Below are 12,234 nucleotides of genomic sequence, written 5' to 3'. Positions count from 1 at the left end.
CAATGCAACTTCATCCTGATCTGAGGCCACACTGCTTTTCTCTCACTGCTGCCTCTAAACCCAGCTTTGATCTGTTGGTTCCTACTTCGGCAGAGTCTTGCTTTGTACTGACAGTAAACTTTCACCTCCATCATTATTTTTATCACCTTTTGGCAGGGTGGAGACAAGGATTGCCTTCAGCAAGTCACCTGGCAGTCTCTCCCTCCCACAGCTGCTGTTATTTTGGTACATGTTCTGCAGCCTTTCCCATTTTGAACTGATCCATGTTCTTATGAGCTCAGTTAAACACTGATTTGGCCCTGCCTTCCAGCGTCACAAGCCTCTTCTTGCAAAGTGTCGGGGAATCTTTCACACACCAAGGTGTTCAAACCATGGGTTTGATCCTTCATGTTTAATATCCAACCTACAGGAACCATGGGATGGTTTGGGTTAGAAGGGATCTAAAAGTTCATCCAGTTCCCCTCCCCTTGCACTGTCCCAGGCTGCACCAACCTGGCCATGGACACTTCCAGGGATCCAGGGGCACCCACAGCTTCTCTGGGCACCCTGTGCCAGGGCCTGCCCACCCTCCCAGCCAGAATTCCTTCCCAGTATCCCCTCTAACCCTGCCCTCTGGCACTGGGAAGCCATTCCCCTCGTCCTGCCACCCCATTCCCTTTTAAATCCTGCTGTGCCAGCATTTCAGGTTCTATCCCTGTGTCCCCCTTCCCTGGAGTCTGTTCTATGTGGAAACAGCACTTAACAACTTAGGGGGCAGCTGTGGAATCAAAATCCTTCCAGGACTGTCTGTTAGCAGCCAAATAGCTGAAAAATGGGCCTTTTTTATGCCTGCACTCGTTATTTGTACAAGTCAGCTCCAGCCTGCAATCTTTGCAGATACCAAGTTTTAACCATCACAGCAACAAGTTCATAGATGAAATGTTCCTGGGGTAAAAAAAACCAGAGCTTTGCCCTTAAAAAAAAAGAAAAAAAGTATCTTATTTCAATATCTCAATATCATGAAGTGTCACTTTTATACTCTGGACAGGGCAGATTGGACCTACTGGGACTTCTCCTTTTGTTCATTATTATTCATATCCCTGTTAGAGGCAAAAAAAATGAGCACTAATCTTTCGATTAGATATATTAGATATTTAAAACTTGAGTTTTTGAGTCCTTCTGTGTATCCTTCCTGTAAACAGGGTTGATTACAAAAGCAGATGCACTCAATTACTCCTGTGACAGCAAACCACGTGGCTTCATTGTGCTCCAGCTACACTTTTTACTTAACTTAGCCATAGCCTTTCATTCCTTAACTTTTCTCTCCATTCTGTCCACTCCCTTCGCCTCCTTTCATTTTTATCCCCCCCCTCCCTCCTTCTTTTGCACTGTCCATATTTTCCTTTTCAGAGCTCCACGAGCCCCTTCCCTCCTGTGAAGCCCTACATGGTGATGTCCCCGTGTGCCCTCAGTGACCCTCTGAGCTCCCTCTGCACGGAAGGGAACGTGGTCAGCACTTGCTGGGCCAGGATTTGGGTTTCCCAGAGCTCAGTGCATTTTGTACACTTCCCTTTTCCACTGTCAGTGTGAAGTATATATTGATATTTAAAGGAAGGGTGTACAGGGGGGTGCTTACCCAAAAACGGGTTTGGAGGGGAAAAAAAAAGAAAGCAGGAAATAAAGCCCCAGGGCTGAAGTTTTTTGTTTTAATTCTCTTTAGGGGCCATTCCTCGGTTGGTTCCGTTGCTATCACTTTGAAGAGTGTTTTACACACCCTTGTGAGAGGAGTGTTTGTGTCTCTGGGGAGGTAGATAAGGGTGGTGGTCTCGCCCCTGACCACACAGCCTTTCCCTTTCCTCCTGCTCTTTGGAGGGGACATCTGGGAGGAGGGAGAGCCCTCTCCCCATTATCACCAGGCTGCAGAGGAGCTCTCAGCAGCATCTGCCTGGGCTTCACTGCCTCTGTTTGTACCTTGTGTTTCCAGCTCTGTTGTGAAGTGACTTTATCAGCTCCTTCAGGGATGCAGGGAGTGTCTGCCCAGGAGACCCAGGAGACGATTCTGCAGCGTTTTTGGGAACCTCCCGCCCTGTGCAGGCAGAGAGGGCCGGCCTCGGGTGGGGGTGGTGGATTGAGGCTAGCAGAATTGCATATTTGTAGGGATTTCTATCAGTGCATTTTCAGGAGAGCAGGTTTCCTTCATCAGTCAGAGATGTGCCACAAATACCTTTTAATCCTCCCACCATCCATCTTCCAAAGATTTACCCTCCAAGGAATACCATGCACAAAGCTGGGATACAGTGGGAAGAACAAGCAGCTCCCACTCTCCCCTGCACCCCCAGCCTTCCAGGGGAGCCAGTCTGGATGGGCAAGCAGCCATCCCGTATTTCCAGTGGCGTGGCTCAGCCACTCTGCTAATCCAGCCCCAGAAGCCCCTTCTCTTCCCATAACCTTTCAGTCCCACTGGCAGGTGGCTCACAGGATTTTCCCTCCTCCATGAATATTTCCCACTCCGTGTGGTTGGTACTGCCCTTCTGCTGGGTCGCTGATTTTAATTCGGTTGTGTGTGTTTTACCTCTCTGAAATATCCCTCCATGGAAATTCTCTTCAATCCCGGTTTTGATGAGAGGAACTGACACTCTGCCTGTTGGTATCGACACCACGAGTGCTCCTGATTGCAGCCACTCAGGCACACAGTTATCCAAGGGATTGATTTTATGCAGCCCTACTGAGCTCCTCCCACGTTTCTGCATGTTCAGAGCATTTTGTCGGACTGAGCTTTTGTCTGCAGCTGTTTTAGACCAGCACCTGGTTTTTATGGCAGGCTGGGATAGCTGTTGCACACCTGAGAGCTGAAGCCTCTGCTGGGATGATTTATCACAGAATAAGAGAGAACTGTAGATACGAAGGGACTCGGGGAACAAGGCAGGAGTTGAAACACGGTCCAGGTGACAATTTTCCCCCAAGACTCCTCCCTGCTGTCTCCTAGACCATGGGAAGGGATCTGTTTTACTGGGTGTGTTTACACATGAGCACCCTGCACTAGAAAACCTTTTATTTTCTTCTCAATTTCACCACCAGTAACCTTCCAAGTATTTCTACAGCTGAGCATATGTTTAATGGCCAAGACAAGTCTAGAATCGAAGAAAAGATATTTTCCAAGCAATTTAGGGGAGCCTGACAAGAATCCCTTACTGCTGGCTGCTAACTGGGTTTTCTTCCTCTTTTGATAGATCTGGCTGTGTCAAGGGAAGTCTCTATGGACTTGGTCTAACAAAGGTATGATGGATCTGACCTTTTGCAATCTTTGCCAATAAAGCTAGAAAAATGCTATATTTTTCCTCTGTTGCTGTCTTGCCAAGTATCATTTTGCTCCCAGGAAAGACTGGCTTTGCATCATTCTGGGTGCAATGGTTACCCACCTGGGCTTGCATCTCTTATCCAACTATTTTTTTTCCCTTTTTATTGCCAAAGATTTTTGATTTATTGTACCCCTGCTCTTCCTGAGTTAACATTATTATCTTGGAAGAAGATTTTCCTGAGCAGTTGCCATGATAAACAAAGGTTTTATTTGCAAATCTGCCTTGGGTGACTGTAGGCATTAAGCAAACTTTTGGATCTCTCTTGCTCATGATTTATTATGGACCACAGTGTATTTATGGGATGAATGGGTAGCAAATTCAGAGGGGAAAAAGGACTCCTACCCCAATTAAGCTGGTGAAACTGCACAGAGGGGAATGGGAGAAATGCAGAAATAAGGATGTTATTTCTGATACTCTAATGAAGAAAATCTGTTCAAATTGCTCTCCCAAAAGTTCACTGTTCAGTTAAAATGTGCCTGCTTTTAGGATCAGCCTCCCAGGCTTGCTGGTGCTGCTGTTGGTAATTACTGAGTCACCTCTCAAAAGCTGTTTGAAGGATTTAGATTCTTTGGATAATATAGAAATCCAGGCTAGAGGTGAGGGATGTGTCACAAAGGTTTGTGGCTGAACAGATTCATAGACTGGTTTGGGTTGGGAGGGACCTTAAAGATGATTTTGTTCCACCCCCCTGCTGCGGGCAGGGACACCTTCCACGATCCCAGGATGGCAGAGGCTCTATCCAAGCCTGGCCTTGGACACTTCCAGGGCTGGGGCAGCCACAGCTTCTGTGGGCAACCTGTGCCAGGGCCTCCCCCTCCTCACAGGGAACAATTTCTTCCTAACTTTTAACCAAATCTTTTAGTTAGATTTGTCTGTTATTTTTTAACTCCAGCACAGAGAGTCAGCCCAAAATGGTTTAAGGATTAAGAGTTAAGAATATCAGTGCAGTACAAAATATTCACATGTTTTTCTAGTCAAAATACTCATTTTATAAATAATATTCCATGATTAATGCTCTTCCCACCAAATCACTTATTCCATTCACTCTGTGTCCTTCTCTGTGGTTCCACCTCAGCTGGGCCTGCAGTGCGGTAAATGCTGGACAAACACGAGGCTGGGATGGATCCTACACAAACAGTTCCAAGGACAAGGCAGCAGAAGGTGGGAGGAAGGAAACAGCATCATTTGACTGTGCAAATGGAAAACTTCCAGAGGCAAACAGGGCAGTTTTCCCAAGAACACGCTGGGAACCTCTGGCACAGCCCAGAGCTGAATTAACATCCCCTGAACCCTTCAAAGACCATCCTCCCCCCGCCCAAAAGTTTATTTTTTCATCCAAAGCGAGTGGAAAGAACCCTTTGATTTCAGTGATTTGAGCAGAGTCCCAAACGCTCCCCAAAATCCACTGCTGTTTTCCCAAGCCAGAGGAGAATTTCAGCCTCTGCTTCTGCCAAGTTATGCCCAGAAGTTCAGGTAAAGGGTGATGGCTCAGCAGGAGCTCTGCACCCTCACTGGAGACAGTGCTTGAAGAAAATGCTTTATTTTTGTCACTTCTTTTAATTAACCACGGGGTAGGTTGGTACCATCGCTCTCTCTTTTTAATTTTGCAGTCTGAATACAGACATGGGGTGGGTTTTTTTTTTTTTTTTGCTCAGCTCACATCTGGTATTTAAAATGCTTAAGGGAAAGCCTTTTTCTGACAAACTCAGTGATACTATTCCTGCAAATCCAATATCCAGACTGCAGCTCACTCTTACCACACCTGTCCCCTCTAGAGTATTATACAGCAGAAAATTTGGGGGGATTTTGCAGTTGAAACACAGCAGCAGAGCTGTCACCGCATCATCAGCATCATTCAGGTTCATGGTGGATAAAAACCCCCAGCCACATGGTCAGACTCCGTGGTGTAAATTCTCTGCCTTCAGTGAAATTGCATCAGCCACAGAGTTAGGCCTTCAGCGTCACCTCTTGCAATGGGAGGACCCAGTGTATAATTTTGCATTTTTATCACTCTCAGTAACCAGAAACCAGCAGAGGAAGATGTTAGAAGTCTGTGGCCCCTCTTTCCAAGAAAAGCAAAATGTTCCCTTCCTCTGTTCTATCCCCATTCTAATCCTTATTCATGTGCAAGGGCTTCAAAGTGAGTGTTCCCAAAGCACACTGAAATGCCCGGAGTCTTTTTGGCTATCAGCCAGTTTATTCCCAGGGGGAAAACCCACACTGGTGAAGTCACCCTGGGTAACACTGCATCCACAATGATTATTTGTTTTTTGCAAATAACTTGCTGACTGATAAATTTATGTCAAAATTAACAGATGAAAGAATGTTTTCTGTCCAGTGTGTGTTTGGGAGCTGCAGAGGGACTTTGGATGAGGGCTTGGAGTGCCAGGACAAGGGGGGATGGCTTCCCACTGACAGAGGGTGGGTTTAGATTGGATATTGGGAAGAAATCCTTCCCTGTGAGGGTGGGCAGGCCCTGGCACAGGTTGCCCAAAGGAGCTGTGGCTGCCCCTGGATCCCTGGAAGTGCTGGCCAGGGCTTGGAGCAGCCTGGGCTGGTGGAATGTGTCCCTGCCCATGGCAGGGGTGTTGGAACAGGATGATCTTCAAGGTTCCTCCCAAGCCAAACCGTTCTGGGATTGTGTGGACCTGCAGCCCCTGCCCAGCCCTGGCAGTGCCTGATGGCCTCTGCTGCAGGGAGGTGGGGAGGCCAGGGCGGGTCACAAGTGGCCTTTTCTCGTCACGCCGTGAGCTGCTCTCCTGTCAAATCAAAGGAGAACAAACGATCCAGTTGTGGCTGAGCTGCTGCCCATCTGTGGCTGTGTCTAATCAGAGTTAATTGGGGAGGGCTGAGTCTCTGCAATGCTCCTGTCCCTGGGCTCTGAGGGACCCACGGCTCTATCCTGCTGCTCCTGCTGCCAATCCTGGGAGCTGCCTATTATCCAGCACCAAAAGGTAGAGACTGTCCAGGGTCCCTGGCAAGCTGCACAAAGTGTCCCAGCTTAATACTAAAGCAATGACTAATCAGGGCATCCCAGGAGGAAGCTTTGCAGCAGCTCTTGCAAGGGCAGTGAGGACAATCTTCGTAGCTGTGACACTCGCAGCCACAAAAAAGGCAACATTATTCTTATTTATCCTTTCCTGGAGCAGCAGGTAATGCAGTCCAAAAGAAAAGGGCTTTTCCTGGGAGAAGGATGGCACCAAGGGTTTTGCAGGATGGGGAGCCACGGTTGTTGTTTTATCATAGCAGGACTAATAGCTAAATTCTATTAATTGCTGAAGGCTGTTTTGTTTGGCAAATACAGGAAGCATTTACATGGCTACGCAAGTGGTCTGGTTCCCAGTCCCTCTGAAATGGTATTATTGTAACGGGATAACGCTGATTAAGGACAGTTCCCTGAGGAAGGAGGGCCTTTTGATGACTGAGTCATTTCCTCTCCCTGCTTGGCTCCAGTGAGATAGTGCTTCTCTCACCACAGACACACACCCTTTGTAGCCAGGGCCTTCTCCAGCGAGGGGGTCCAAAGAACACGCCTCAGGCTTGGGTGGAAATGCCTGAGTGCATGAGTCCTAAAGAAAGCCCTGTATCACCACAAATAGTCCAGCAGCCCAAGCAGAAACTATTTTTTTTTTCCAAAAAAAAATATTTTGCTTGCCAGACCTTTTCAAAACTCCAGGGTGATACTACCTTTGGCTACACCATTCTGCTGGAATGACCTCTCAACCCTTTAATCTTTGATTTTTGTTCCCATGGAGGTTTGGCAAATTAATTTGAAACTGTTGATGGCTTTGTCAAGATAAAAGGCAACAGCACTTGTAGAAATGTTCACTCCTAAACGAGAGCAAATTCAAATTAAGGACCTAAAGGGGAAAGATTCTTTGTCCCCTCACAACTGATGGGCACCAGTGCCATCCCAGCCTCCAAACCACACGAGCACCAGGGGATCTGACCATACAGGAACTGGGCAGGCAAGAACAACACCCAGCCTCTCCTTTCTCTTTGATTTTTGTCATGCATTGCCATGGGAGATTCTTGAATGAGCTCAAGCTTAGCAGGACAATGTCCCTGTTATCACTTCTGAGCTAAAAGTGGGTTCCTCTCCACGTTTTCCCTTTTGAGGTGCAGTAATTGCTCTCCGATTAGGCAGGAAACTGTACCAGCATTATTGCTCTAAAGGAGCCAGTGTTATCAAAAAACAACACATCAGAGCCTGTCCTCACAGGAAGGGAATCATAAGTAATCAGCAGAGCTATAACACAATTGGCTGCTGCTCCCTCCACGCTGAGAGCAGAAAAAAAAAACATTTTAGGGCATTTTTTTGTAGTCAAAGTGTTTTAAAAGAGCCCTGGTTCCTCTTTGACTCCCTGTCTGGCTTCTCCAAACATTGCTCTGTTTTCTCAACAGAACACAAAAAGTCCTCAAGGATCCAGTGCAGGGTCCTTCCACCAGTTTGGAAAACTGGTGCCATCCCTTCCCTGAGGGCTCCACCAGTTTGCACTGGGAACACCGCCCTCGTTGGGCAACTTCCTCAAGGGGAAGAAATGCCTTAGGGTAGAAAAATGCTGGAGATCCCTGGGTGACTCATTACCAAACCACAGAAGATGCTGAGCTGGAAAGGACCCACAGGGATCATTGAGTCCAACTCCTGGCCCTGCCCAGGACCATCCCCAAGTCCCACCATTGTCCAAATGCTCCTTGAACTCTGCCTGTTTATTCCCTCTCAGTTCACCTCCCTCCCAATTCCCAACTCCCTGGGAGTTCTCCCTGCAGTGTGTCCCCGTGTGTGTGAATAATCCCGGGAGCAGTGATGGGGGTGAGGCTGGTTCTCTCACACAGCTGGTTGGCAGAGTGGCCTCTTAACCCTGTCTAAGGGGTAAGAAAACCTAATTTCATCCATCAGGAGGTTCATCAATATCATCTGACTGTCAGACTGACCTCCATCCATCCATCCCTGAACAGACTCACCCACTCCTCAGTCCACACTACAAGCAGAGTCCTTCCATCTGCATTATGTAGCAAGACCCAGCCTGAGCTCAGCATGTTCTACAAAAGGAAACAGAAACACTGAATTTGGTTAATACACAGAATCCAACTGGAAGAGAGGGCCAGGGAGCAGGGAATGGAGTCAAAGGAAGGCTGCTCAGAGAGGTTTTCCCATATTTCTGGAACACAGGTGGGGACTTCTACATCCCACCCAGGTCAGGTGGGTCTGGGGGTGTCAGGTGGTGGTGAAGGAGGAGCTGTGAAATCTGTAAAATTTGTGAAAACAAATTCTCCTGAAGCAGAACTTTAACAGCTCTTTCCACTCAGCTGAGTCTGCCCTCAGCATGGGCCTTCTGACAACCCCTGATGGATCTGGAAAGAAAGGAATAAAACAGAAAATAAAAAGTTCTGTCAATAGACCACTTCAGAACGCTCCAGAGTTTTGCTGTTTGGTGAGTTTAACCCTGGATAACAAAAACCAAAGTACATGAGCTGTGAGCTGTCAGAGAAGAGGCTGGAAAATCAGATAACGGCAGGGAGAAAGCTCCCAACGTTTCGTGCTTATCAAATGTCCACAGAAATAGAAATGTTTGTCCTTCCATCTCTGCTTTTCCTGCCTGTTTCCCCCCCTCTGTTCTACGTGGAAGTGCTCGCTGGTCAGTTGAGCCCCGGCTGGGCTCGGTGTGTGCACACCAAGGGATGTGATCACAGCCCCCCCACGACCCCCCAGCCCCTCTGGCAGGAGCTGCCCGGAGCTCACAGAGTGTAAAGGGCCAAAGCAGGAACATCTGCTCAGCCACGAGTCCCTGATCCCCCCGTCTGGTCTGATCCAGGGCTCCTGCAGACCTCAGCACAAGGTTTTTACCTCAAGGGGTGCCGGGAGTACCGAGCTGCTTTTACATCTCAGCTGCTCTCCCCGGAACGACTTTTGTCAGTTTGGTTGTTTGTTTTAGCGGTGATGTTTTTAAACTAAAGCCTCTGTGCCCAGAAGGCACATAAAATAAGAGGCTTTTAAAAGCCAGAGGATAAATAAAACACAACCTTGAATAAACAACAGGCTTTTGTCCCAATTTCCTGCCGTTCCTTAATGGATGCTGATAAACTATCTGAATTTCTCAGTGTATTAATGCCACAATGACAGCAACACGAAACCCACGACCTCACAATGGCACGATTTGACCAAATTGTTACCTTTTAGAAAAGCAATTGTTTCATTCAGAGTGGTTTGCAGGCTATCGTGGTCTCACCAGGCTTCTCCTTTCTCTGCCCCGTCACAGACTATTTCAGTGAGGGGCATTTATCAGGGAAAATGTCTAATTGGCTACGTCCACTCGGGGCTAGCACATTTCAGAGAGAAAAAAAGCCTAGTTTGGTCAGGTTAGACAGTGCACATCATGTTCCATCACTGATTTTATACTCACCACTCTTACTAAGCAACGGTGCCCTCCACTCGGTACCAGGGGCAAGTCAAAACAGCCTGGACAGCCACCCCAGCTTTGTTTGGAGAACATTCCCGGGGCACGTCACACCCAGCTCGTTTCTCTTTCTGAAGGTCTCAAAACAAACCAGGCGATGCTCGGTAACATAAACACACCCCGAGCACGGCCTGAAACAGGCAGAAAGCAAAACAAATTCACAGAAAAACACAAGTTTGGGCACGTCTGGACACAAACATTTGTTTGGTGTGTGTATGCACTTCACCATTATTGCTTGGCAATGGGCTACGTGCTAGAGAATTATTTTTTTTTGTCTGTTTTGATCCATTCACTTCTCTTTATTTATGGGTTTTTTTGGCCTGTTTTGATCCATTCACTTCTCTTTATTTATTTCAGGACATGGCTAATTTTTACCAGAGGGTGACGATAATTTTCACAATCAGATTTAATTTTGCTTCAGGAACAAGCAAAACATTTAAACCGGCCAATTCATAAAAATACCCTGTAATATTTGGCATAAAATGACTCCACATCCAGGAGTGAAAGCTGAGAATTCAGTCATTAGTTACAAGAGGAGCAGATGAGGATCATCCTAAGGAGCAGGAATATTTGTCCACCCGTTGTTTTTGTTTTCCTAAAGGATTATTTTCTTATATAAAAAGAGGAGAAGGCAGACCTTATATCATCAACAGTCTCTGGGCATCCATGTGAGAATCAGGTAGGGTATGGATTCAAGTACTGAAAAGAATAATAGGGGTTTCTTAAACTCTCATTTTAGAGAGCAAAGGGCAAAGGATCTGAGCTTCTGTGCCATAAAACGGGCTAAAAAAAAAAGAGATTTTTAATTGAAAGTTAATAAATATTCCAATCACAAAGGCAAAATAAAGTTCTCCTGTGTTCAGGATTAACCCCAAAGTATAACAAATGGGAGCTGAGCCTTCTCCTTCCAGTCACAAGCCTTTTCTTTTTCATCCCTACAGTTATCCTGGGCATCCCATCGTGCCCTCAGTCCATCCTAGGAAGCTGCCACAGCTTGGCACAGGAGCAGCTCTGGGAGCACCAAGCCTGGCTGTGGTATGCTGAATTCCCTCAGTTATAATGATTTGGGGAAAAATATTGTTCATGAGCTCCATAAACAATTTTAATTGGCTCGGGTGCCCAAAATGTGCTTTTTTTGTTTGGCTGCCAAGGTTGCTTTCTCGCTTGCTAATTATGTTTCTCTTCAGCTTTCAGCAAAAACAGGAAATAAACCGTCCATTACTCCAATGACAGCTTTTCAACAAGCCAGCATTTCAACATCCATTGTGTAACTTCCGAGCCAGAGAGGAGCTCGGTGCCCCCAGAGCCAGTCCCATCTCACGAGGGCCGTGCTGGCCCCTCAGCTCCAGAATAACAGGGCACAACGAGTGGCTGCAACAGCCCAGAGAGATCTCTGACTGCCCAAAGGATTCCCCTCGCATTCCTTTCATGAATCCTGAAGATCACGTCTCTTTACAAGGTCGTGGAGTGATGGGAATGGCTTTAAACTGACAGAGGGTGGGTTTAGGTTGGATATTGGGAAGGAATTCTCGCCTGGCAGGGTGGGCAGGCCCTGGCACAGGTTGCCCAGGGAAGCTGTGACTGTCCCATCCCTGGAAGTGTTCAAGGCCAGGCTGGATGGAGTTCTGACCATCCTGATCTAGTGGAAGGTGTCTGTTATTCTGTGCCCATGTGCTGGGCAGCTGTTCGCTTTACTGAGCCACCAGCCCAACTCAGCGGTTCAGCACCTTTTCATTTTCACTCAAACCATTCTTTGTGTCCTCAAGGGAGGTTCCAAATAAATGTATTTGCAGCTTCAAAGTACCGTCATCCAGTTCAGTGGCCACGGAGCTTGGTATGAACAAAGCACCCCCAGAACTGTGGCTACAGGTGTAGTTTTTTCTTACCTGAACTCTCCGACATAAACACTGGGGATTTACCTGGGATGTTTGAAAATCAAATTGGTGAGATTTTAGGAACAGATTAAATGATGGTCTCTCCTCCCTTACATGAAAATATGGTGGTCTCAGGCCAGAATAAGGTTGGACTGAGAGGTGTGTGTATTTTCCTTTTGCATCTGCGTTGCTTTGGTGCTGATATTGATTCTAAGCTCTGATTTGTTGTTGGGGATTTTTTTTAACAAGTCTGGTGAGTTAGGCTGGTTTTTCCCTCCCTGTCTTTTGTGATTTGAGAACACACTTTGCAACCCCCCCCAGGATGAATGCTTTGTGTGCCTTTTCCCAGCTCATCTGTGGAGGGAAAGCCCCTCTTCCTCATGTTCAGCCAGCTGGGCTGCACTTGGCAAAGCAAGCAATAGGTACACCCACATCCTGGGGGTGAATGAGGATGCCCTTTAAATTACCTATAAACCTCTTGGACTCAATCTGCTGATGTTGCCACAGGCAATTTGCTAAGCTTATTGATCATCTTCTGTTCAAATTAAAGTTTGATGTCCTGGA

Source organism: Empidonax traillii, unplaced genomic scaffold (assembly GCF_003031625.1).
Source record: "Empidonax traillii isolate 1590-97213 ecotype Southwest subspecies unplaced genomic scaffold, ASM303162v1 scaffold733:size745334, whole genome shotgun sequence".
NCBI classification, from domain to species: domain Eukaryota; kingdom Metazoa; phylum Chordata; class Aves; order Passeriformes; family Tyrannidae; genus Empidonax; species Empidonax traillii.
Note: the sequence above shows the minus strand (reverse complement) of the source record.